This window comes from Penaeus vannamei, chromosome 38, assembly GCF_042767895.1.
Source record: "Penaeus vannamei isolate JL-2024 chromosome 38, ASM4276789v1, whole genome shotgun sequence".
NCBI lineage: Eukaryota > Metazoa > Arthropoda > Malacostraca > Decapoda > Penaeidae > Penaeus > Penaeus vannamei.
In genome coordinates, this window is record NC_091586.1 from 22,048,473 (window position 1) to 22,050,360 (window position 1,888).

At 38.2% G+C, this 1,888-nt stretch overlaps 1 protein-coding gene across 1 annotated transcript in view; it reads left to right on the top strand.

Annotated features, from left to right (window-relative positions):
- The first annotated feature begins 969 nt into the window (after nucleotides 1-969).
- The window catches only part of LOC113814483 (retinol dehydrogenase 12), a 14,469-nt gene continuing 13,550 nt past the window's right edge, over nucleotides 970-1,888 (top strand). Inside the window, exon 1 of the mRNA XM_070115856.1 lies at nucleotides 970-1,112. The gene's annotated coding sequence lies outside the window, so the exon portion shown is untranslated. The remainder of the gene's footprint in view (nucleotides 1,113-1,888) is intronic.

Genomic DNA, 1,888 nt, shown 5'->3' on the forward strand with positions numbered 1-1,888 from the left:
GAAAAGAGACTGACAGATAGACAAAAAAAGGAAAAGACAGAGAGAGGGGAGACTGACAGTCAGAGACAGAAAAGACAGACAAAGAAACAGACATCATCGAAAGAAAGGGAGAAAGAGAAATTTTTAAGCAAACAAACAGGCAGACAGATAGACTGAAAAGACATAGGCAAACAGACAAACAAATAGACAGATAGATAAACAGACCGACTCGAAGAAAGAGGAGAGACAAACTTTTAAGCAAGCATCCTTTAGATTCTAAAGATAATTATCAACCGCACAAACAAACAGACAGATGCACAGACAGATGGGAGCGAGAGTTGAGAGAGAGAGAGAGAGAGAGAGAGAGAGAGAGAGAGAGAGAGAGAGAGAGAGAGAGAGAGAGAGAGAGAGAGAGAGAGAGAGAGAGAGAGAGAGGAAGGGAGGGAGAGAGGGATAGAGACAGGCAGACAGACAGACAGAGACAGACAGACAACCAGACAGACAGACAGACGGACGGACAGACAAACAGACAGAGACTTTTAAGCATACTCTAGATTCCAAGGATATGTCCCGCCCGCACAAGCACATCCAGAACACTCACTCGCGCAGGTTAACCGAGATCTTTTTTCCCCTCCCGTTGCCATGACAACAAATGGATTATCTTGATGGCGGGACAATCTTGCCTTGAAGTTTTATCTACGTCATTACAAATACAAAAGTCTTTCTATGAGATTCGTTTATGTAAATGAGGTATACTAGAATTTGCTTTATAGGCAAGGCGGGAAACGATCAGTGTACAATACAATAAATTTTCTTATTTTTGTGTCTGTATTCTAATTCCTTACAATTTTTTACGATTAAAATTACCACATATATACATCATATCTTCCACATAACGATGATAAGGATAACACTTTACACGAACAACTTGCACAAGAAACAATAAATCCTCATGGAGAAATAAACAGCTTAAAATCCTGACCTACAGTAAGGCACAATAACACATGGTATCTTCGCGCCGTGACGAACTGGCAACTGTATCATCCCAATGTACATTACGGGGTCGTTTGGTCTCGTTCAGATCAGTGGCTTTACTGCTCGAGGTGTGAAAGCATTGCTTTACGTGTGATATTGTAATTATTTTCTTATTATTCGTTGTATTATTTATGGGTTGTGATGTGATGGTGGTTGTAGGAGTTGAAGTTTATTGATGGATTGTTTGAGGAGTTTTTTAGTGAGTGGGAAGAATGTAGGATAGAAGGCGGGGGTGATAGAATGGTGGGCGTGTTTATTATTCTTGGTGGGAAATATATTGATTGATTTTCTTTTATGGATGATGAAATTGTAATTGGCGATGTAAATCATTTACTGTCGTTTATCGACAGTTGTTATAACTACTTGTAAATTTACTTTAATTTTGGTTAAGTTTTCACGTACTGCCCAGTTCATTTTCAAATATGATTTTTCACAATCTAGACATAAGACAAGTACATACGTGCATATTTAACTAACAGTACGTCATCCTTTAATTTTGCAATGCAGAGTTATGAGCAGAAATGAGCTCACCAAGTATACCTTTGAGCCGCGATGTCTATTCTATTTTTAACTCTTGTTTTGATAACCTTAAAAGGCACCTCGCTGGAGTGTGCAGTCGGGGTATGATATAAAGATGGATCTAAATTTGTCGTTGAGAATTTCGACATACTACTTAATAATGCATGAAATTAATACTTTTATTGTCATATAAAATACCATGGTTTGAAAAGGACTTAAACCCTACTGGAAATTTATGCGTGCGCAATCACCTGATCTGCGCTTTATAAACAGCGCGAAAGTCCTTGACAGAAAATAACCGCGCTGAATGTAAATTACAGTAAATAGTGAATTGTTAATTACACTACTCAATGTT